This window comes from Nelumbo lutea, chromosome 1 (assembly GCF_056320005.1).
Source record: "Nelumbo lutea isolate HS-2025 chromosome 1, American lotus-T2T, whole genome shotgun sequence".
NCBI lineage: Eukaryota > Viridiplantae > Streptophyta > Magnoliopsida > Proteales > Nelumbonaceae > Nelumbo > Nelumbo lutea.
In genome coordinates, this window is record NC_142684.1 from 209856698 (window position 1) to 209882062 (window position 25365).

Below are 25365 nucleotides of genomic sequence, written 5' to 3' on the forward strand. Positions count from 1 at the left end.
CCCATTTATGGATCTCAAAAATCTCACAATACTGATATGGGTGCAGGTGTAACTCGGTCTGGAATAGATTAGGTTGATGTCAATTTAAGCCAAGTCAAGTGTACCTCAACCCCAACCCAATTCACAACTCAAATAAGCTTAATCACAGGCTCCCAGCCCAACCCATTCTTACAATATGTAACCCTAAGTCTCTAACCTAACCCATTCTTAGAATATGTAATCCTAACACAATCCGGTTGGGATGGGTTGTCCTTATCCGACCCATTAAAAGCTCAATTTTGGCAATCGGGCCTAAAGTTGGTTCGGTTTAACGGGCTTTCGGTTGACCCACGCCAAGTTGCACCCTATGATGTAACTAGTCTCCCCTTCTTATGCCATATCCAGAGTTTCCCGGTGTGGATTAAATGATTTAGTAGGGGGGTTTGCTTAGGGGTGCAACTTGGTTGGTCCAAATGGACATTTTACATTGTTTTGGGCTTAGGCTTCTGGTTGGATCCATGGAAATTCTGATAAAATCCCAAGTCCCAATCCTAATCCACCCAAGTTGCATCCCTTGTTTTGCCTCTGTTTTATCTAATTCCGTGTGAGGCTGTTTTTGGGTTTATTTTTGTTTTGTTTTCTATATTAGTTTCTTTAGTGTTTTGTTAATGTCTAATAGGTCCACTATAATACCAGAAATACATAATATCTAAAAAAAGTTACAGCCAATCAACCAGTATAATCAATCAGTTGGTATTTATTCAAATTGAAGGGATGGGTTGGAGGTTGATTGGTGGTATCGTAACTTGCTGGCATCACGATTTGTGGGATGGATTGAACAGTAAAAACCCCAAAAGAAAAAAAATCTTGATAAGCATGAGAATCACTTCAAGTCTATCTAAAGAACAATACGTCAGTGGCCCCTTTCGCTTTCTATTGGAGAAAAGTGATTGAGACATGAACCATCAAAACTTGTCAACCTGGTAACAAAATAAAAGGCTATATTCGGGCCTTAACTGAGATTTCTGTCCTTTTGGCGTTGTTAGGTCACAGACTCAGAGTAATAGGTGTGTGTGAGTTTCTCTTTGCTCACTATTTTGGAAGGACACTTGAATCTTTTGAACACTTGTGAATACATAAGTTGTTCTCCTGTCAGCTTCAAAATAAATAGAGGGCGTTTGGCAAGTCTTTTAGTGTTTTTTTTTTTTTTTTTTTTTTTTTTTCTATTTGGCAAATAAAGATAAGAAGCTGGAAAGACCCATATCCCGTAAAATTTACAGAAGCCCAAAATGACCAAAAATCAAAAAGCTTTTCATCCTTTAATACCTAAAATCTTTCATTTAAGAACTTGTTAGAACAACAGAATATTTACCAAAGAGTGATCTTGATCTTCCTCTAAAAAGAACTTTGTAACAAAAGGGTGATTATTTTTCACTTTTATGATACCCAGTTGACTGGTTCTGGTTGTAAGTTTTTACTTTTTAGGCACCGTTCCTTTCCATTATCATAGATGCCAAACTTTATTTGAAAATGACTCTTCAGTTTTCACCACCAAATCTAATTTGTGTGACCAAACTTCGGGCACTACTCATATCCTGATCATGCCTCGATGCCTCATACGAGCTACTCGTATTGGAGTGGAAATGTTCCCAATGCACCGCCGGGAGTGTTTGTGAGAGGATCAATTCAGTCCCTTGTTTGTCTTTTGCATAAAGAATATTGGTTCAAATTACTGTAGGTGGTGCTGCTGACACTGGACTAAATTCAGACTCATTTCTGCTACAGGTGATCATTTTCAGCCCAGCTTGGCCTGGGCCCAATCTTTAAGTCAGGTTCACACGTACACACATATTATTTTATGTTAAAAATAAATATTATACACCTATTACATTACTTATAATATAAAAAATTATATATATATATATATATATAAATCAAAGTCATGGCTTGGTCCTGTGTGCCAGGGCTATGGCCTATGGCCATTATAATAGGTGCTACGCCCGGCCCGGTCTATGATCACCCTAATTTCTTTAGCTAGGTCATGGGTCGGACGGTAGCCTCTCGACTGGTTTAATTAAAAAATGAAAAATAATCAAGTAAATAAACAAGAGATAAATAGTTAAACCTCCTTCAACTCTTTTCTTTTTTGTTTGTAAGGTGCCAATTGACTGATTGGTAAGGTCTCTTACTCGTTGTAGCAAAAATACTTGTAGGTAAAATCACTTTTTACAGTAGATGATGAATCCACACCTCCTTGTTTTTATTGAAACTTCCCATGATGAATGAGGTGGCTTTAATGTACTTACAAGAAAATGCACTTGTTGTCATTTTTTTTTTAAATTAGGGTAAAACGTAAAAGACTTAAACCTCCCTTCGAATTTTTCTTAAATATTGAAATCTCCACTCACTTCTTAAAATGGACTAATACCTCTCCTGTCTAGTTATATCCAACAGTCATTAAAAGGTCTCTTTTGTCCTTCCTAAATCATTAAATTTTCAAAACAGTGGAATAGTCTCAAAACAGAAAACAGGAAGCGCCCATTCTGCTTCAATTTTCTGTTGCAATTCTTTTTCAGCACTTCCACGACAAGTTTATCTTGGTTGCTGAAAATTTTGATGGTAAAAGCTTTTCAGATTATTTGTCATTTAACGTTCCAGATTTAGTGGTTGCAAGGAAAGCTTGGCATCGCCACTTCCTTGAGAAGATAAATTTAACTGAGTTTTTTATTTCGAGAGTTATCGTCCTAAATTGATGAGTTTAAAGATCCATTTGTAAAAGCACCCAAATTCTAGTTTTGCAAAGCCAACGAATTGAATATTGTTTGCATCGTCAAATCTTGCAACGGTTTCAACATTCATCAGAAATATTAATAGAGAACTTCAGATTTGTGTTCTTTCTTCACCATAAACAGAAAAATGGCAAAAATGGGTATTTGAAAAATTTTAACATCACATCACATGTAATGGGGGAATTTTCAACCTAAACCCAGTCTATTGATCTTATATCAATTGACTCCAACCAAATCTAATATAAATTTCTTATAGACGGACAGGGTCCAATCCAATTTAATCCACTATATCTATATCTTTTTGTTCCGTGCAATCCGTTCAACTTACGAGGGCGGGGATCCAAATTTGAAAATTTTAATCGCATCAGTTGCAACTACCGCAACCGTCAGAGTGACCCGTCGCCTTCCATGGTCTGATATCCCACGTGTGTACGTAATTGGAAGTTGGTTCAAACAACCGTGTCTTCTATCGAAAAACTGGACCATGTCGGTATTGGGCCAATCATGATATCCCACGTGTGTACAACCGACGTGGTGCATCACTATTGGCCCATCAACGGAGTGAGAGGGAGAGTGTTTCACTTTATTTCCATCAGCCAGTCTCTCTAATACCAAAGATTCCAATCCAATGGCCTCCCATCCCACATGCTTTATGATTATGGATTGTAGAATCGTTCTCACTTCTCAGAGGATGTATTTGTACATACATTAATCTATGTGTATCATTTTGCACTGAATCATACAAGTCAACATCTTTGCCACGTGTAACCACGTATCAGCTTTGGTACCAGTGCGTGTAATAAAGGAAATAGGATAGGATTGAAGGTGGAGGTGGACCAGGACGGCAGGACCCTCGCCTCGCGATTCTCGAAGGAGTGAAAAGGCAACGTTCCTTCGTTTAAAAGTCCCCGCAAACGGAAACATCCCTCACCAACCTACTTTTTCAGTTAACAAGGTACGAACGATATATCTCTTTCTCTTTCTTCGTTCTGTTTTTCCTGTATTAGTTTGTTGGTATTTCTGTTATTTTGTTCGATCGGTCTTGCCGGCCTAAGGTTACGATGATTGATGAAGCTTGTCTTGTTTTGGTGATGAGCATGTCCTTCGCCTTTTAGGGTTTTAATGGTCTCTTTTTATTGCCGGAATTTTTGAAACTCGAACAAACTTGAGTTTCCTTATTTATATCAGTGAGATCGGTTTGAGAAATCTCGTGAGTTTCTCATTATTGCGTATCTGTTTGTATGAAATTGGCACTTCTTCGTTCTTGGACGATCGTTGGCAAGATATTTGATTGTTAAAGAGTTTCGGAAACAATAGTTGCGTGACCTAGAAATATTTGAGGTGATTCTCTTCAAATTGTTCATCTAGATATCATATATATGATGAGAGCCTGTCGGGGCCTGAGCTTGATTTCGGTCGAACGTTCCAAACTTTTTTGACTTAAATTACCTGAGTTTTGCTGTATAATTCATCATTTTGTTTCTAGATGCTGGGAGATACCCGGTTTTTTTTTAGTCGTGTTTGATGATCCTTTACAACTCCCAGTTCCATGTTTTCAACTAGAGAAGATTTGATTTCTGTTCTCTCTTCAATACCCTTTATGTTGGAAGAATAGATGAAGAAGTACTGAGATAGGTAAGTGAGGTTCTATGTATACTTCGTCAACACAATTACTTTCTCTTTGGACATCTCTTAAGCTAGAAGTTAACCCAACAGATATTTGACTACCATCCATTTTTGTTCCAGTTCTTCTTTCTGTTTATGAAATGTCAAAATGGAAGAGAGGTGCCCACGAAAATTGGATTTCTATTGTTGTTCCATATTGCTGAATTTTGACATGAAAAGTGATTAAACAGCCTTAATTTTACTTAGGCTGCATTTGGCATTCCTTGTTTTGAGGACTTATCTCCTTTTTGCAGTTAAAATGCCCCTATGAACACTGAGTTTTTAACAGCAAAAAGGAGATAAGTCCTTAAAATAAAGAATGCCAAATACAGCCTTAGTCTTCTGAAAACAGGGTAGTTTACCATTAGTGTCCCTATTCCCCTCCAAGGGAAGCTTTCTGTTTGAGCTTTTCCCTAGCTTTCTTATTGGTGATTCTGAGGGTAAATGTCTATGTTCTTTCTCCTAGTTAAAGTCAACCAGAACATTATTTACACTCTTTATATGACTCGAGTGCAGCTCTTATGCTGCTTCCAATTTCTGTTTGATCTTATCTTATCCTAGTGCTTCTTAGTGCAGTTCCAAGGCCTCTGCGATGTCTCTTCGAGCTCTCCTCCTACTTGACCTTATCTTCTGCTTTTATATGCAGTTTAATCCATTATGCTATTACTAGTGTTTCTTTTTCATGGCTTTGCTTTGTAGAATACATCTACAATTTGCTTTGCAAAGAGTTTTTTTTCAATATGGGGATATAGTATAGTTTGAGACTTAAAATTATCCCTCTTTCATTGGGATAACTTAAAGTTTCAATCAAATGATAATTTTGTCTTTCGAGAATGTGGTTTGTTTAATGTAAGGGCCTTTTTGCAACCTTAGGTGTCTGATTTCTTTCAAATAAACCTCTGCATGAGCAACTAACCTTGGCATTTTTCTATTTTCTACCACATTTAAAGGACAATGGCAATATGATGGTGGTTTCTCTGCAACCCTGGAATTCAAAATAGAGAAGAGTAAAGAGTTGGCATTTAAAGGACAATGGCAATATTTCGTAATGTATTTTCAGATGGGAAGACTTCTTTATCAGTAATTGTCCAATGAATAGTTGGTTAGTAATTGAAGTTTGCTTGTTTAAGTATCTTGGAGGAAATTACTTATCGCCAAGTGGTTATGGTTTATTTATTTATTTATTTTTAAGAAGGATAGCTGAATGTGTATAAAAATTATTATCAAATTGGTGTTCATGACAGGATATACCTGATAAACAAGAATAAGTCCCTAGGGTTCATGAGTTTGTAAAGATGCTGCAATCTTCCTAGATTTGCTCCAAAGTTGAGCCAATCTCCACAGGCTGCTCCCTAGGTTCTCATTCTATCTGTTTGTGTTTGCTAAATCCCTTTTAATGCAAAGAGATGAGTGGCCTAGCTGTTTTGCTATCTAAATTCTAAAGAACTGTTAAAAGAGAAACAATTTTGGCCTTCATGGAATCAGCTTGCCCCATAGGAAAGACCCAGAGGATGCTGCTATTTCTTCTATAGATAACACCTCCATTGCCAGCTGTCCTAAGGTTCCTGTGAGAGCTTCCATCAAATTGTAGTTTAAACTTGCGTACCTCTTGTCATGGTGGAATTCTTCTTGTAACAGCTTCAACTGGTGAGGAGTAGAGGATTTCTAACAGATTTCTATTAAGAATTTGAGTTGAGGATTCAAAATTGCCGAGTGTAAGGACCCATGAGGGTATTGGTTTATAGAAAAGTTTGTAATGATATTTGGTTACTGATGATGTCTATAATGAAAAGGATCTGAATCTGAAGAGCTTTGTAAATGGTCAAACTAGTTATGGAAACATCTGATAGTTGTTCCAATTAGAGGGCACATAGTTGCTTCGTAGTTAATTTGATAAAGTTATCTCTTTTGTTTTGGTAGCAAAGCCATGGGTTATCTATCAAGAGGACATAAGGTGACCTCATTCAGAGTACTATTTCAAACCTTCCCATTTATTTCTTATCATTATTCACTGTACAAGCATCAGTGACCTCTATGCTTGAGAAGATAAGGAGTTTTCTTCTGGGGTGGTCTTCAGGATACTCAAGTTTCATTTAGTGGCATGTGTAGGCTGTGCTGTTATAAGAAGTATGTGTGTATGTGTATTGTGTGTGTGTGTGTGGTGGAGAGTAGTTTCTTGTCAATTGAGGAAAAATAACTAGGCCTTTTTGGGCAATTGGCAGTGATAGCATGGGGAAGAAAGATATAACCTTTGGGGAAAGGTCATTTTTAGCAAGTATGGCATTTCTTTGGACTGAGATCTGATTCCTAGCAATAGATTACACGGGATGGCAATTTGGAAATTCTCTGAGCACATTGCATTCAAACTAGGATGGTGAATGGGGTTCTATTCTGGAAAAATGTGTGATGTGGAAATAGTCCTCTTTGTTTCTCTTTTCTTAACCTTTTTAGTTGCGTTCTAAATAAAGGTGCTACTATGAAGGACTGCTATGATATCATTGGATGCAATGTGGAATGGACTTCAATTGTTCTGACATCTTGATGACTAGGAGGGTGATTCTTCTCTAATCACTAGATTAGATCAACATTCAGCTGGACATCCTGGATGCTAGATTGTGGAGGGGGAGGGTATCTAGTCAATTCTTGGTGGTGGCTTTCTTCTCCCTTTGATGGGTCCAAGGTCTGATCCTTTTCCTTGGATGATGATTTGGATAGAGGCCTGGTTCCATCTAAGATCTCCTTTTTCTTGTAGACTGATTTTTGGTAGGACCCTAATGGTTGACCATCTCATTCATGGAGGGATGGCTATTGATTATGTTTGTTTGCTATGCAACCAAGCAGAGGATTCAATCAACCACATATTCATACAGTATGATCCATCTTGGGGTGCACGGGTGTACATTCTAAGTCTGTTTAGCGGGGTTTGGGTGATCCTAGAAGATTTATCTATGCTCTTATCTTGTAGGCAGGTGGAAGGTTTTAGTGTGAAGGGCAGTCTCCTTTGGGAACTGGAAAGTACTCCCTTTTGCTATATGCTGGTCATTGCAGATTTGCAGGAGAGTGGAATGGCAGCTGTGATTGGAAGAATTGAGAAGTTCTTGTAGTTTAAATTGTCATTGAATCATCTACTGACTGATTTATTTTGTAGTTTAGTGATATAATTAACTTGTAAATATATAAATACATTGCAAATATGTGTCTGTATATTTTCATATACATTGTGAAACATGTATATGCTTGTTTATTTATTTTTGTCCCCTAAGAAACACGTAGTTGTTGTCTAGGCATTGACTTGCCTTTGTCAGGCCAAAATGTCTAGGTGTCACCTGGCTGCCTTTAACTACATTGTGCAGGATGCAGTTCTATGGGATGGAAGTACAAGATGGCTTGACAGCACACAAGATGCTGTTACTTGTGTCATGTTTGGAACTCTTGCAATGGAAACTAAATGTCTTCTAATGATATATAGAAATCCTTCATATTTATTGGTCCATTCTTTAACAGAAGACAACCTTTGAGTGGAATGGAGGAATAAGAAGTGCTACTAGGATAGGGAAATTGGTTGCTAGTCAGGTTGTTTGGAGAAAAGGTTTAAATGGCCTTATTTATTGGCATTGATCATAGATGAATTGATTAAACATATTCAGGAGGAGGTTCCATGGTGCAAGTTGTTTGCTGATGACTTTATTTTAATTGATGAAACTAATGAAGGATTAAAAGTAAAATTAAGTTTACATACAAATACCCTAGAAAAAAATGGTTTTAAAATAAGTAGGACTAAGACAGACTATATGACATGCAATTTTAATAATAAGAGTGCATATGAGGATACACTTGGGATTGAAAATCAAGAGATAACACAGTGTGACCGTTTTTGGTACCTTAGTTCGATAATTCATAACAAGGGAGAGATTTAGGGGGATGTTGCCCATAGAATTAGAGTGGAATGGGCAAAATGGAGGGGTGCATCTGGAGTCTTGTGTGATAAACGAATACCATTTAGATTGAAAGAAAAAATTTTACAAAACAGTTGTAAGGCCAACCATGTTGTATGGAGCAGAATCAGGCAGTCAAGAAACATGTCCAAAAAATGAGTGTGATAGAAATGTGTATGCTGAGATGGATGAATGGAAAAACTAGAATGGATAGGGTCAGAAATGGAGTCATTCGAAAGAACCTAAGAGTAACTCCAATAGGTGATAAAATGAGATAAAGTAGACTAAGATGGTTTAGGTCATGTGCATAGAGAACCACTAACAGCACCTGTAAGAAGAATTGATCTGATGCAACATGCAAGTTGAAGGGACTAGAAAGTCTAGGGGTAGACCAAAAAGGACATGGGTCAAAGTAGTTAAAATGATTTAAGTGCCCATAATTTAAAAATGGAATGTGGATATGACATTAAAGAGAACATAGTGATGAAACAGGATTCATGTTGCCGATCCCATATAGTTGGGAATTGGGACAAGGCTTGGATGGTTATGAGGAATCTTCCTTGGGACAAAATGGTTAGAGCCCCAAGGGGCCTCATGTGTTACTCTGCACTATTGTTCATGGGGCAAGTTTTCAGCCCAAAACCCAAATTCGCTGAAAATTTAATCTGTTTACATTATTTAGTTTTAAGTTCATATTGGTCATTGATAGTATGTTTAAATGGTGCATAAGTGGACGCCCAGTGTTTTGGTTAACTCCAAGACAAAATACTGAAATTGCAGCCTTTGATTGGTAGTAAAATTGTATTTTATTATGCCCTTGGATGTTTAAGATTTTATATGTACTTATAGAGCTAAAAACATCACTACTCTCAAAGTGGTGGCATAATACTTTTAAGTTCATTTAATCAGATTATTCTGCTAATAACATGTTTTGCCCTTAGAACCACATATATCAAAGTACTCTCAAAGTGGTGGCATAATACTTTTAAGTTCATTTAATCAGATTATTCTGCTAATAACATGTTTTGCCCTTAGAACCACATATATCAACTTTGCCCATCATGGTGACTGTTCTCCAATTGTGGTTAAAAATTTTGCAGGAAATAGCATATTCATTTTATGGATACTCAAGTACCTGGCAAGGAGGTTTCTCAGGAACTGGCCCGAGAGTCGCTTATTGCTATTTCTCAGTCCATACCTGACAAGGTTCTCGTCTCGGAGCTTTATTCTGAAAATCTGAACAACAGAAATGTGGTTGAGGTGGAAGAAAGTGATGGAGCTGAAAAGTATCGTTCTGAGTTGATATCGATTTCCTACATGCAATCACCGGATATTAAAACATTACCAGTTGCATTGGGTAACCTTGAGGGTTAGCCAGGACAGAAGGTTCTCACCGCGGGAACTGATTGCAATAATATTCTGTGGTTTGTTTGTGTTCCAAAAAAGGCCAGTTCATAAATGGTTACAGTCAAAGCTCTATATGTTTTTGTCAATCTGGATGTAAACAGACAAGTTGAGATGTTAACTGCATGTGTAAATTTTATGATGTTGGTACACTGAGAGATTTTTCTTGGGGACAATGAATGGAAATAGATTTCGGTTTTTGTTTGCTATTTGTTATTCCCGTTTTATCGGCTATTTGAACTGTAACAGTTTAGACTTAGTGGTATTATCATTATATCCATGCTCCATTATTGTTCTGGCCACTTTCCCCCTTAATTTGTATAAATCTTATGAAATAGTGATTTTGTGGAGTGCATTGACATCTCTCACGTTGCAATATTGAAAGCAAAGTTAGTAATGTAGCCATGTAGTCCTATTGGTATTGCAATTAAAATACTTGAACGGGACAGTAATTATCTTTCCTTGTTGAGTAGATTTAATGGAAGATGAATGTATTTTTGCTTGAAATTATACTCTTCTCATGTTTCATATAACCAACCCAAAGGTTTGAATTCAAGTTTAGATGATCATAACAATAAATAAATAAATAAAGTTTGGATGACGACGATGACAAAATCTTGTTTTGTCATATCTTTTGAATGAAAACAGCTATGAGAGTGACAGACCTGCTACACTTAGTGGGTACAGCCTAGTTCTTTGAATGAGCCAACTTTTACACACCTCTCTCAAGACAGAGTCGAGGGGGCCTGGTTGCACGGGGTTCATGGAGGAATTCTTCTCTTAGAAATTCATTCCCAGTGGGGACTGATTCAATTTATTTATTTATTTGTTGGTAAGAAACTCAAAGTTCTATAAATATAACCACAGGTACAGTACATCAATGGGGGTGAGGAGCATTGGATCTGGGTTAGGTACACTGATAAGGCCAGATAAGGTATGCCAATCTCTGTCATCTGTTAGAACGTTTTGGCTGGTGCCTGGTGGTTGGAAGGCATCGGCCAGGGCAGTGGCAGTCTACCAACCTGTTTTCTTCACGCAATGTATTTGAAGTCATTTTCATCCATTTCATAGTTTCTCAGAGCTGGACTACAACTATTTGGTACCATAAAAACCAAGGGTTCCTGTGTTTCCCAGCACCATCTCGAGAAGTTTTTCCCATGAATAATCAGGTTGAGACTTCCCAATTCTTTGAATTAATCTCATTTAATATTTAGGGGGCATTCTTTTTTCAGATTTTGAGAGGGGGAAAGTTGGTCAAATGGGATTTTGGTTCCAAATGACCAAGAATCCCATGTTGTTTTTTCATATTTATGTGGGGACCAGGGAAAGTTTATTTTCCTAGGTGGATAAATAACTTTCCCACCTAGGGGGAAGTTACCAACACTTAAATGGGACAAAAATGCCCTTTTCAATAATGGATTTTTATGACTAAAATAGTCATTGCCTTATTTTCTTGGGTAAGTGTTTCCCAAGAAAAACTTACCTAGGTAACTGCATTTACCCGGATAAATAACTATCCGAAAAGAGAACAAGGTCTTAGCATAGAGTCACACAGACCATGGTACCTAGCAGTGTACATGGATGTATTGATTACCTACATCTCCATTTTGCGTCAGGTGTTTTCTATTGGGGAAGAGTGGAGACAGACCAAACTAGAACTGAGGTACATTACAGCTCTGAGATCTCTTGGTTGGATCTCCACTATCTCTTAGTTTTTCTTTTGGATAGGATGTGCTATTGGAATGGACTGGTCCTCCGATTTGTCTCGGCGTGAGACATTGAATCTGGGTCGTCTTTGTCATTTTCCATGGACCAAGTCTTGTCACAAACTCGTCCTGTAGTCTCATCACAAGGTCAAATTTGTAGGTTTTCAATCTGATGGTGCCATTGCTGGTCTAATTTTCAGCATACCTACTAGTGACGGAAAAGTAGAGGTGCATCTTTTCTCAGAGTCCTCAAGTAGTTCTTATAACATACACTAATTCCTATCTTTGTCAGTGGTATTACCACTTATACTCGGAGTAAAAGACTAATCTTGTAGAAATTGGGATGTTGAATATGAACCGAGCAAGCTCAGAGTGAGTCTGTTGCAGTTGAGACCTTCATCAGAACTAGCAAGCAAGGCTGCTTAGTTGAGTATAAGCCTGCATTGAAGCCATTTATTTGTCTCTGATTTATAAAGCTTCCAGAAAAAAAAAAAAAAAATCCTTTTCCAATACTGCAAATGAAATCCAATATCTGAACAATATATGTCAAAGTTCCAAGGGAGATGATGGTTGTGTTAGATACCATTTGCTTTTTATATCTCAAGGTTCAAACCTTTTGTATTGATCAATAAAAATTGATGAGAAATATGTATTGTCACATCACAGATGACAGTTACTTTCAGCTACAATGAATAGACTTTATTTCTGTCGAGCAAAAATATGACATTTATACAAACAGCTTCAAATAGTTGTATATCAATCTGTATTGATCAACACAGAAGCTTTCAGGTAGAAGCAGTAATGATACCAAACACATCCGATATCATAAGACAATTTGAATCCTGTACTATATTCCTGACCCACAGAGATTTCTTGTTTATTTGACAGTGATATCAATGGGTTGATGCCCCATGAATATGATAAAAGGTGGTCTGGCCTACATTGAAAGAATATATCTCAAGTGACCCAACTGGAACTATACAAAACACATCTTTTTTCACTTTGTCAAATTTGGCTGCAAATCTCATGCTCCTCACAGTTTCTGTCCACCTCCATAGTTTCCTCATGAAATAATTTCATTTATGCATTTACTCTCTTGATGCAACCCCCCATCCGGCCCCAACTTTTAGGCTTTACCAAATTGTTCATTACATGGCAATTTCTACAGTGTTTTAACTGTTGAGATCATTAGGATCATGTGAGCGCCTTATGGGTGTGTATATATTAGTTCAAGATTCAATTATATTAAGCTGCACATTTAAAGCTATATAGCCTAGGGCAAGAGAGGATTTTGGTTTGGCTATTGTGGTTTCTTTTTGCTTGAAGGTTGGCCCTATCTCAGCTGGTCAGCCTCGACCTGACTCAAATGACTCATGCTAATGGTGCTTCCTTCTATCTTGTCCATTTTCATTTAATTCACTTGAAATGAGAGACCTCTCCTAACTGGTATTAATATTATGTGATGGACGGGAGGAACAAAGAAAGCAGTTGCCAAAAAAGTTGATACAGCTTCGTTGCCGGTCTGGGTTTTAATGCATAGATCCATTTTATCTGTCTCTTTTATTTGATATGAAAAAGTTGATTGATGGAACCACAGAACGGTTAAAAGCTTTAAAAGTACACTGAAATATGCTTTTACATTTTCGATTAGTGTTTGGATGATGGTTGAGCTGATACCGTGTGAATTTTTGCAGCCGCCCCCGTCTCAAGCCACGTTGACGCTAAGCGTAACAAAAACGCATGATTAAGAAGTGTCCTGTACAGACAAGGAAGCGGATTCCACCAGGAAAGAGGAAACCTCTCTAAGATTTTGCCAGACGCCTCCATCCCAACAATCCCAAAAGCCCTATCCATTTATGACACAGACACCCAATTATAAATAAGTATTCCCTGCTTGAGGTAAAGGACATTTTGGATCAACACTCTTTGAATACCTCTTTGCACTATCTCTTTGGCTTGGACCAGTGCTATTTCAACCTGTTCGGCCCGAGCACATCCTTCTCGACCTTACTAATTTGGGCGTCATAGTGCCTACCTGGGAAACATTTCCTCAGGCCTCTGATCTTTCACCTAGTTGTAGATCTAGGTGCATGACTTCGTCTTTTCACCTTGGCTTTGTCCAATTAACAGGACTTTTTGACTTGTGCCCTCGATTCGGAACACCTCGAATCAGGCAACATCAATTACTATGTTTGCTAAAACATAAAATGCGTTATAGATTCTAAAGAATCACTTTAAAAGGTCCATGAGTCTCTATGAAGATACACCTATAGTGACAAATTTGAATTTAGTGACTATTGCTATAGTTTATTTAACTATTAAAATAATTAATGATTGTCAAAGACTTGAATATGTTTCTTAATTACACCCAAATCAAAGCTCGACCATTAGGTAAAAAATCAATGGCCACAATCAAGCCTACCTAGTCCCTATTGCACATGAAACTCAAGCAAAGTGTGCCTCTAAACACGTCATGGTGGCATTGATTTAGTTTGGGCAATTCCGAGACCAAACTTGTAACCATAAAGCACTCCACTTTCCATCTTCGTTAAGAGCAGGCAGAAGGAAAAATCCATATATCTATACTATTTTAAAAAGAACAAATGGTCTCAAGAATATTTCTGTAATTTTCTAAGGGCACAATTTACCCCCCTAAATTTAAAATTATTGATAAAAAATGAGGCCAAATAGGATAATCGATTTTTGATATTAAATGAGTTGAAAAGAGGTAATTTAAAGATATTCAATGCATTCAATCCAACATTTAAGTTATTAACTTGTATTCATGTTCATTGAATCATATATTTAAGTTATTTTTGTTTATTCTCATCATTAAGTTATATTAATTAAATCCATGCTTAATAAATTAATAGTTCCAATAACATAAAAGCTTATACTTTTAAAATCTACCTAGCAAAAGTAGTGCTTTCATCTAAGTGGTGGTAAGAAATTAAATCATCATTTTGGGTCAAATGGATTAATCAATGTTGTCATGATTAAATAATAAAATTAAAAAATAGATAAAATGAAAAAAAAATAATAAAATTGGGAATATTTTTAAAATACATATTAAACAATAATAAGTATGATTGTATGATAAATAAGAAATGTTTTTATTAATGATGGAAATGGAGTGTAAAATTTAAAGCCAGTTGGAAATAAAAATATTTTCCTATTCTCACTCACTAAATCCTATATTTAAAATATATTTTTCTTATCATTAAATTCTTGTAATTAAATACACAATATTAATTTTAGTAGTATAAAAATAAATATTTTGAAAAGTAATATTAAAATAAAACTATTTTCTTCCCTCCTAGTGGCTGACAAGCAATTCAACCATTTGGGGTCAAATGGATTAATAAATAATGACATAATTAAATAATAAAAATTAGAATAAATAACTATGAAATGTAAGAAGTATTTTTATTAATGATGAAAATAGAATGCAAAATTCAAAATCTACCTAGAAATGAAATGATGTCATAGTCAAATAATAAAAAATATTGGGCACATATCGAATGTTATATATTTATAAAAAAATAAAATATTAGGTACATCTCTAATATTGTGCATTCATTATTGATGGTGCGCAATCCGGTCACTCCTATCTGGCACTTGCGTGGCTCCCGAAAGGTACCTGAGATGAAGAAGAAGAAGAATCCATGGGGGCTTGCCCGGCGGGAACACTCCGACGCTTAAGTTAATATTCTATGGACGAAGCAAGGAGAAGGTAAAGGCTAAGAGTGCAAATAGCGCGAGGGATAGAAGATACCTCCGTTCTTTGAGAATAGGCTCCTTATAACAGAATTCCGTTGCATCAGGCCCATTGGCCTCTGACAGGGAGGTATAACTGCCACTGTCAGCTTGTTGTAGCCATTATAGGCAGGGCTGAGGTGGCACACGCAGGGTCGTCATTGCCGGGTACGTGCCTGTCAGGTGTAAGGCACCCTTTAAAGGTGGTAGGCACGACGCTGTCTGATGAGGGACATGGCTACTATCCCCAAATTTGTCGGGTACGGTGGTCGGGTAGGAGATCTTCCTATGATATGCCGAACTAGTCTTTCACAAGTTACCCTGTGTCAGGCTATCCCGTAAGCGGCGAGCTGCCTGTGGCAAGCTATGCCGAGCTGTCTGGCTCGAGGTGTCTTCACTTTGGGGCATCTAGAGGCGGATCGGTGTGTTCCTGTCTAGGAGTGGCTTGAGATCCACTGGGAGGGGCTCGGGTATTAGAAAAGGTCAGGGGGCCCCGAGCTCGGAGGCAGCTCGGGTGCCTTAGCCCCGGGGAGGAAGCGTGGGCTAGGTGGATCCGCCTGGGCTTTAAACTCATGCACAAGCTACCGAGTAAAGTCCCGGTCTAGAAGTGGGACTACTTCGTAGTTCGGAGCAGCACTGGGTGGCCCTTCCCTACTGACTGGAGGGTGGCTGTTCAAGACCTCGGTGTCATCCTAGATGGAAAGACCAAGAAGGCACTCCAGTCGCTGGCTCAGCTTGGGTTAAATTACAAAGACTTCACAGCCAAGGAGAAGCTCATCCATGCCGGCTTGAGCCTGGGTAGGTTTTCCTTCACTTTGGCTTTTTGTCCACATATTTACTTTGGGATTACTAACGCCGAGCTTCACTACAAGTCCCATGGAGGCGGAGAAGATTGACGGCCAGAGGCTATTTCGCCAAATGAAGAGAAAGAAGCGCGTGGCCAAGAAGGCACGCGTTGAGTCTCCGTAGGCCTCCACGAGGCTCAGCCTTCACAGGCTCTGGCTCCGGAGCCCGAGCTCCCCTGTCCTCAACCTGTCATCAACCTGGAGGGGGACACGGTGCCTCGGGGTCCCAAGATGGCGGTAGAGCCCACCACAGAGTCTGTCGAGACCGTCACCGGGGGTGCTACAGAAGCCGCTCTTGAGGCACTCCCTGCTGGGGCTACAGTTGGGGCATGTCCTATTGATGCCGCTGCCGAGGCTTTCGAGGAATCCACCCATGCGGCAGAGATGAAGACGTCTAGCTCGGAGAGTCAGGGGGGTGAAAGCATTCTGAACCCCCGGTGTAGTCTCTAGAAGAGCAAGGAGGTTGCATACCCGGAGGAGGTCACAGAATGGGTTGATCTCACTCTTGGTCAGCTCGGTGCCCGGGCTGCTTCTCATACCATGGTGGTGAGTTCCCTGTGAAAGACTCTCCCCCTCTCTTTCTTTCTCTTTCTTTTTTTTTTTTTGACTGGTCTCCTTCTTGTAGTTGAACTCAGTCGTGCGTGCCTTGACCTTTCAATCTGATCGGCACCTGAGACGGGCTTTGGAAGCTGGGAAGTCATCACGTGCAGCCCATACCGAGCTGAGGGCAGCTCGCGATCAGATCCATCGCCTGCAGAACAATGCTTTAGCTCAAAAGAGCTTTATTGAAGTGTTGTTGGAAGAGAAGAGCGAGCTGGCCCGAGACAAGGACAGACTGAGGGCCAAAGTGAATGGGTTTAAGGTCGGCCAAGAAGCCTTGAAGCTTGAGGTTGATAGTCTCAAGGCAGACTGGGACAGTCTCGGGGCAGACCGAGACTCCCTGAAGCTCGAGGTGTAGGGCCTCAAGGAAGCAAAAGGGAAACTAGAGTGCGAGGTGGAGTACCTCCGAGCCGACCTCAAAGAGAAGATAGAAATCTTTGAGGACACCCTCCAGGAGACCAAGGTGCAGGCTGTTATTGATTACGTCCAGTCGTCGAAGTTTGACGACGTGATGACCGAGGCCTACCACAAGGACTTCAACCTTAGCCGGTGGCTGATCAGGCACCTCTACCCCGATCTGGACACTTGCTGGCACTTGCGTGGCTCCCAAAAGGTACCTGAGATGAAGAAGAAGAAGAATCCCCAAGGGCTTGCCCGATGGGAATACTCCGACGCTTAACTTAGTATTCTGTGGAAGAAGCAAGGAGAAGGTGAAGGCTAAGAGTGCAGATAGCGCGAGTGATAGAAGATACCTCCGTTCTTTGAGAATAGACTCCTTATAACATAATTCCATTGCATCAGGCCCACTGGCCTCTGAAAGGGCAAGTATAACCGCCACTGTCAGCCTACCGCAGCCGTTACAAGCAAGGCTGAGGTGGCACATGCGGGGCCGTCATTGCAGGGTATGTGCCTGTCAGGTGTAAGGCACCCTCTAAAGTTGGCAGGCACGACGCTGTCTGACAAGGGACATGGCTATTGTCCCTAGATTTGTTGGGTATGGTGGTCGGGCAGGAGATCTTCCTACGATATGCCGAACTACTCTTTCACGAGTTACCCTATGCCGGGCTATCCCGTAAGCGGTGAGCTGCCTGTGGCAAGCTATGCTGAGCTGTCTGGCCCGAGATGTCTTCACCTTGGGGCATCTAGAGGCAGATCGGTGTGTTCTTGTCTAGGAGTGGCCTGAGATCCACTGGGAGGGGCTCGGGTATTAGGAGAGGTCAGGGGGCCCCGAGCTCGGAGGCATCTCAGGGTGCCTTAGCCTCGGGGAGGAGGCGCGGGCTAGGCGGCTCTCGACGAGTAGTTTATCCCGCCGAGTTGCCAGACTGAACTTGGTGTGACTTTCCCACCAAGTTGTGGCTGTGCCTGCTGTGCTGTCACGCTGAGTCATCGCTTGAGCAAGGTCACGCTCACCTGTACCCGTGCTACGAGGTCGGGCCAAATCACCCTCTACAATTATATTAAACAAAAATAAGTTTTATACATAAGAAATTATTTTATCAATGATGAAAATGTAATACAAAATTTAATGTCAACTTAGAAGTCAAACCATTTTTATTTTTAGATGGTGGGTTAGTGGTTTGAGTCAAATGATGCCATAGATGAGCAAAAATTAAGTGTGATAAGTAAAAAAAAATTATATAATTTAAAGGGAAAATTATAATCAAAGACAATTGTACATTTAAAATTAGGTTGCAGGTTGGTCAAGAAACCAACTAAAGTCTAATAACTGGCTCTACATTTCAAATTATAAAAACCTCTGCCATGTCATCGGAGGTTTATGTGGTTGTTGCCAACATGAGACTCTTAGTCCATGTTGGACATAGCAAAAATCCTATATCGAAAATAGGTTTTCAGTTTCTCTCCCACTCTCTTTGTCTCTCGGTCTCCCTCCCTTCTCTCTCATTCTCACAGTCATCTCTTAATCTCTTGCTCTATCTCTCCCACTCTCTCAGCTTTGGTATGTAGCCAAATCAAAACCTCTTTCTCTCTCTCTCTCTCTCTATCTATCTATCTATCTATCGTTCTCCCTCAATCTTTCTCATTCTTCTCCCTCACTCTCCCTCTCGGTCAATATCTCCTTCTCCCTCAATCTCTATCGTTCTCCACTTGGTGTAAATTTCATAGCAAAGAGTTTCTTGTGAATTTTTATCAAATTGGTATAATGATTTTTAAACCATAACAAGTTGGTCTCATGTTCTTTTGTACAATCTGATTAATACCATATAAGTGTGTAAGAAAATTAAAAAAAATGAGAGAATGGGCGGGAGAGAAACTGAGGGAGAACAATAGAAATTAAGGGAGAATGAGAGATCGGCCGAGAAAGAGAATGAGAAAGACTGAGGGAGAACGATAGGTAGAGAGAGAATGAGAGAATTTGATATTGAGAACATAAATACAGAAACCCAAAACCATTTTTATTTATTTTCAAATCACATAGTCGTTGAGTAGATAAAGATGATCGTGAGTGAGAGAGTGTGAGTTAGGGAGATTGAGAGAGAGAGAGAGAGAGACTAAAAAACCTTTTTTTATTTTCCAGTCACCCAACATTAAAGGGCAACTTAAGTGTAGGCTTTTAGTTGTGTCCAACATGGATTAAGAGTCCCATGTTGGCAACAATCACAAAAGCCTCTAATGACATGGCGAGGGTTTTTATAATTTGAAATGTATAGCTTATGTGGTCCTAAATAACTTCTTCATCTTATCCTTTTACTTTACGAAATACGGTCAGCCAACTTAAACGGCCTTTAACTCTTCGGCCTGCAATGCAACGACAACCTTGGTTCAAGGGTTCTAGCCTTGGTAAAAATGACCGGTGTCTAGTCTGTCCAAATGGGGTTCTAGCCCAATGATATCTCCGAAGAAGTTAAAATCTTTGGGTTCTAGCCAAAGGTTCTAGGACTCATACTAGTAGACAAAGGTCTGAGTGGGGTAGAAATAGGTTCAAGTTTTAACAAATTGTTGAAGAAGATGGAGGGTTTGGGATTAGTGGCTCTGATACCAAAATAGTATAATGGTGTATAATAGTGAATAGTGATATGGAGATGAACAGTGAACAGTGAACAATGAATAGTATGATGAACAGTGAACAATATTGAGAACACTGAACAATAGTATGATAAGAGGGTTAGGATGGATATGGAGCCGATGAAGATAAGAACATGGAGATGAGTATGTTATGTAGAAAACATATTGAGAATAGCGATAAAAAATATTTATTAATATAATGAAAACAAAAATTGAAATATTTCTTAATATTGATACTTACAGAGATATAGATCAAACAAATAGATTCTTAGCGATGATACAACATCACACAATCTCTTACAAAATTACAAAGTTCACAAATAGCACACTTCTAAGATCATTCAGAAAGAAAAACACTCAAACTATTACAAAGCACTAAGAACTTGGAGAGCTCCTTATATAGAGGTTGTCGAAGCTTTGAGAGAGAGACAGCGAGGAGCCACTTTATTCGTTCTTATCTTAAAGGCTTCTATTATTGAGATGCCTTTTAACTTTTTCCTTTACACATCTGAATTATTAAGTTGCTAACTTATCTTCATATTATCCTATTAGGACCAACTGTCGAAGCTTTTACTATTCAGGATAGGAATGAATTTCACAATAGTGATGTTGACCCTAGTGTGGGTTGAGCGAGCGGATACTTTCTGTCTCGCTGTCCTCTGAGATGCCTTTACTTTTTTCTTTCATCCTTTCAGCCATACGGAGGGACATGTCCTCAAACTCGATGGGATCCAGGTCAGAGAATTTGCTGTGGAGCTTATCCATGCAAGACTCGAAGATAGATTGAAAGATGTCATCTTCGTCAGAAGAAGGTTTGAGGGCTTCTATGAGATCAAATTTGTCCCACCACTTTATCTCCATCACTCGATCAATGGCTGGAGGCAACCAGGAAACATCTAGCTGATAACTTCATTTTAAAATCCATGGGAGGCAAAAGGTCTTAAAGAATTTGTATTGCTTAACGTGACTGAATTCTAAATAGCTTCTCCCTTTTCCAAAATTTTTATATTTGCTAGCTAATTCTTGATAGGGGAAAATATCGTCTGAGGCTCCCCATGAGGTCCACCAAACATAGGCCCAATCGGGGAAGGGGCCTTGAAAGTCTTCAGAAAACTAGATAAACCATGAGTGTCTAAAGATGGAGTTTTGTAGCAGAAAAACTTTATACCAAGCATCTTAATAGTCCTAGTAGTTGAACATTTAAAATTAGGTTGCAGGTTGGTCAAGAAACCAACTAAACTCTAATAACTGGCTCTACATTTCAAATTATAAAAATCTTCACCATGTCATCAGAGGCTTATGTGGTTGTTTCCAACATGAGACTCTTAATCCATGTTGGACACAACAAAAATCCTATATCGAAAATAGGTTTTCAGTTTCTCTCCCATTCTATTTGTCTCTCAATCTCCCTCCCTTCTCTCTCACTCTCATAGTCATCTCTCAATCTCCTACTCCCTCTATCTCTCCCACTCTCTCAGTTTTGGTTTGTAGCCAAATCAAAATCTCTCTCTCTCTCTCTCTCTCTATTTATCTATCTATCTATCTATTGATCTCCCTCAATCTTTCTCAATCTTCTCCCTCACTCTCCCTCTCAGTCAATATCTCCTTCTCCCTCAATCTCTATCGTTCTCCACTTGGTGTAAATTTCTTAGCCAAGAGTTTCTTGTGAATTTTTATCATATTGGTATAATGATTTTTGAACCATAACAAGTTGGTCTCGTGTTATTTTATACAATCTGATTAATACCATATAAGTGTGTAAGAAAATAAAAAATAAATGAGAGGAGCGGGAGAGAAACTGTGGGAGAATGATAGAAATTAAGGGAGAATGAGAGATCGACTGAGAAAGAGAATGAGAAAGACTGAGGGAGAACGATAGGTAGAGAGCGAGAATGAGAGAAATTGATATAGAGAACATAAATACAGAAACCCAAAACCATTTTTATTTATTTTCAAATCACATAGTCATTGAGCAGATAAAGATGATTGTGAGTGAGAGAGTGTGAGCTAGGGAGATTGAGAGTGAGAGTGAGAGAGAGAGAGAAACTAAAAACCTTTTTTTTTTTAATTTTCCAATCACCCAACATTAAAGGGAAATTTCAGTTTAAGCTTTTTGTTGTGTCCAACATGGATTAAGAGTCTTATGTTGGCAACAACCACATATGCCTCTGATGACATGGTGAGGGTTTTTATAATTTGAAATGTAGAGCCAGTTGTCAGAGTTTTGTTAGTTTATGGACTAACTTGTAGCCTAATTTTAAATGTACAGCTGATTCCAACTATAATTTTCCCTAGTTTAAAACTAATCCAAAAGTAAAGCTATTTTCTTATCTAGATGGGTTAATGATCCAACTTTTCAAAGAAACCCATGATGCCATAATTGAATAATAAATATTAAGTTTATTTTTAATCATATTGTTGCTTATGTTAATTTTCAATTTCCATCTTAATTATGATATATCTAAAATTCTAGTAATTAATATGAAAAAAAATTCTCACGTGCAACACATGTGCTTAATTACTAGTAAGGTGAAAAGATATGGAGAGAAAGGACAACCTTGTTGCAGTCCTCTTTCAGATTTGAATGGGGAATTCACACTTCCATTAAGAATTATTGAATATTAAGTTGTTGCATGTAATGCAAACCCTAATAAGGGAACAAAACTTAGATGAAAAACCATGTTTTTGTAAACTTTAAAGAAAGAACTTCCATTCCATTCTATTATACACTTTCAAATGGTCTAATTTAAGCAAGCTCTCATGTTCATTTTGAATTCATATTTTCATCCCACAAACGCCCCATAACATATCCCAACTGTGTATTGGAAACATCTCCCACTAACAACTTCAGGAGATGTTCGCAATGCATGTTAAGATGTGCATGTGGGGCACAGATGTGATCTCGTTCATTTCATTCTTCTCATGGTATGAACAACCCCCATGGCATGATAGTAGTAATGAAATCATTCAACCTTCCTTGTTAGTATTTCTTGATGTTTTAGCGCCATTTACATAGGTCTGGTAAGATATTTCCTCTTGGTGCTCAAATTATTTGTTTTTCACTCTAATAATTTAGTCTGATCTTTTAAGGCAAGTAGTTTTCTTGTTTTGTGCTCTATTGTTCGTTTCTCACTTTCACTAATTAGTCCACTATTGTTCTTGTTTGGTTTTTTATCTAGTTCTTATTGTTAGTATTTTAGTTGTATTCTAACCATTAATCAATGAAATTTTGCCATTTGGCTTTAAAAAATAAGAAAAAATGCAAACCATAAATATAAAAATTAATTAGACACAAGAGCAATTAATGATAAAATCTTAATTTAAATAGAATAAACAATCTAATAATGTATGGGAATTTTTCAATAAAAAACATATTGTTGCTGTCAAATTTGGAGCCGAGGGTAGTGTAGTAATTTTTGAGCTCCCAAGGCTGTGGATCCCACCTGCCAAGAGTGAAAGGACATCAGAGGCCCCAAGAGGGAGTGTTCCTAGGGGCGAAGACTCTAATGGTCAAGTTAGTTGAGGTCACTACAGGAGAGTAAGTGCTATATTAAGTATGTGTGCGTATACCTTTAGCTGTGATGCCCCTTTTATAGTCGGAGCAACCCAGGAGAGGAGTTATGAGCAATGAGTAACCATCTTGTAGTTTGTGGTTACGTAGAGGGGAACCAAAGAGGTATCGGTCAACCACAACCCCTTCATTAGTGTGTCAGGAGTAAATGCATAAAAAATGAGCACTTGCATTAAATGCTCCACAATGGCTCAGAGTGGGAGTTATCCAGTTGCCCCTAGTGGAGTTTGGATTGATAGGGGTACCCTTGGACGACGCCACTATGTCGGCTAAACATTGGAAGTAATTTTATTACTGTTATAACCATCAAACTAATTTTGTAAATGCAATAACCATGCATCATAATAAATGATGATCATCAAATTCCCTTGTTCCTTTGGTGCCACAATTTTTTTTTTTTAGTTTGGACAATGAAAACAAAAAATAGAAATGGTGTTGTTCAAGTGATGGTTGAGCTGGCCAAAGATGCCATGTGGCTACCTCCACAGTCGCCCCCCTATCAAGCCACATCGACACCACACATAATGGAAGAGCATGACTAAGAAGGAGTATCCCGCAAGGACAATGAAGTGAACTCCGCCAGAGAAAAGGAAACCTCCCAAACACCTCGGCAGACGCCCTCATCTTGAATACCTCTTCGCACTATCTCTTCGACCTGAACCCGCACTATTTCAACCTACTCAGCCAAGCCACATCCTTCTCAATCCTACTAACTTGAGAGTCGGCATACCTACCCAGCGAACAACTCTTTGGGCCTTTGACCTTTCTCATTGTTGTAGATCTCGGTGTGCAAATTCATCCTTTCAACTCGGCCTCATCTGGTTGGCAGGATTATATGATTGTATCCTTGGTTCGGAACACCTCAGATCAGACAACATCAGATTGGCGTCGTCTATGGGAAACGTACAAAAAGTCATTTCCCAAACCCCATTCCTAAGAACACATACGACCACTCTAAAATCTATTCCCCATCTTTGGGATCCCTCTCACTTCGTAGCTCCCCACTTTGGGAGCCCTAGCATTAGGCAACAATTGACACCACACAGTTCCTCACCATATAGCAAAATGTTGACCGTATTCTCACCATGAAGGAGACACTGGGACAATTGGCACACTCCCACAAGCCACTCGCCCTACCGCACAAGCATTAGACACGGTCGATCCTTACACCAAAGACTCCAAAAGGTGCCACACAGGTCAACACGGGGCCCAGTCCGACCGCGAGTATTTTCATCTATCACGTGACACCTGTAGTAATTTACATCACTCTGACACAAGGATTTTGGTGTAAGAATGACTTGCTAGTGTGTACAGTAACCCCAAATCTCGGCAACCGAGTCTAGCTTAGTCCAAGATCGAAAGCAGCTCCAAAAGTAGAGAAGTCCATCAACACGGCACCGACGAAAAGGGACGCTAAAATTAGGGACTTACAACAACGATTGGCCGAGATGGAATGTAACCAAATGGATCATAGTGCAGCCCCTCTGATGGCCCAACCAACATAGCAACGTCATGGTTAGCAACATGCACAAGAGCCTGCCTTCATCCAAGAGATCATCAACAAGCTTCCCCAGCCAGATGGTGATCTCCTCAATTCGAGAAGTATGATGGGGCCTTAGACCCAAACGACCATATTGAAGGGTTTAAGGCGATAATGATGCTACATGACTCCTCTGAGGGTCTTAAGTGCAAGGCCTTCATCGCCACCCTCCATAGAGTTGCCAAAACCTAGTACGTCTCCCTTCCGTCGTGGTCCATATCCTCCTGAGAACAGTTGGAGACACAATTCCTGGTGTAAATCACCGCCAACCAAAGGCACTAGAAGATGTCGGCTAGCCTCATGAAAGTATGAAAAAAGAAAGGAGAAACCTCGAGGGAATACTTGGCGAGGTTCAATGTTGAGGCCCTTCAAGTCCAAGCTCTAGACCAGTTGGTAGCTGTGATAGCCATCATGGGCAGGTTGCGCTCCATAATGTTCAGCTTCTCGCTACAAAAGAACCCACCGCCCAACCTGACCGTGCTCATGAAGCATGTCCAAAAGTACATGAACGCTGAGGAAGCCCAGGCACTACGGAGGAGTGAAGAGGACCA

The 25365-nt window shown here is 39.3% G+C and overlaps 1 long non-coding RNA gene across 1 annotated transcript; it reads left to right on the forward strand.

Annotated features, from left to right (window-relative positions):
- Positions 1-3592: 3592 nt before the first annotated feature.
- Positions 3593-9981, forward strand: LOC148880744 (uncharacterized). Its single transcript, XR_016104646.1, has 2 exons — positions 3593-3723; positions 9469-9981. It is a non-coding gene; the product is annotated as an uncharacterized LOC148880744 (long non-coding RNA).
- Positions 9982-25365: the final 15384 nt, after the last annotated feature.